Source organism: Rutilus rutilus, assembly GCF_951802725.1.
Source record: "Rutilus rutilus genome assembly, chromosome: 1".
NCBI classification, from domain to species: domain Eukaryota; kingdom Metazoa; phylum Chordata; class Actinopteri; order Cypriniformes; family Leuciscidae; genus Rutilus; species Rutilus rutilus.
Genome location: NC_140209.1, coordinates 15,750,147 through 15,750,947, shown reverse-complemented (window position 1 = coordinate 15,750,947; position 801 = coordinate 15,750,147).

Here is an 801-nt window from a genome sequence, read left to right as displayed (position 1 = left end):
TCTTCTTTGGTGTTTATTGGCGGTTGGCAACCTAGCTTATTGGTGCATTACCGCCACCAACTGGAATGGAATATGGATCAAGTTATTTGCTTTTATACAAAATAAATAAACATAACAACCAAGCAAAACAAATAAACAAACTGGAAATAAAACATAACAAATAAACAAAAAACAAAACAAAACCGCTATATTCTATTATATAAATTACTCTCTTTCACAAATTTAATGATTTCATCATACAACTTACTATCTGTTTCCCTTAATAGACCTGATAAAGTAAAGTCATGATGTTTTACTTTCTTCAATGCTTGAATAAGGTGACATCTCTCATTATTATATTTCCTACAATGGATTAATACATGCTCAACTGTTTCTTGTTGGCTACAATGTATGCATTCCCCAGTTGGGTGTTTTCCAATTTTATATAGTGTACTGTTAAGTCCAGTATGACCTATTCTCATCCGAGTTATGATACTTCCTTCTCTTCGATTCCTACTCTCCCTCCTCCCAGCACCAACTTGTTTTTGTATATTGTATAAATGTCTACCTGTTTCATTATCATCCCAATATACCTGCCATACTGATTGTGCATATGTTCTTATGAGTACTTTTGCTTCTGCTTTGCTTAATGGAACCTGAAAATCTACTTGCTTTGTTCTTAAAGTTTGTTTTGCCAGAAAATCCACCTTCTCATTTCCTTCCACACCAACATGAGCAGGAACCCAAATGAAACGCGTAGAAATACCCATAACTTCCATATTATACATTTTACTGAATATTTCATTGATAATATCCATCCTA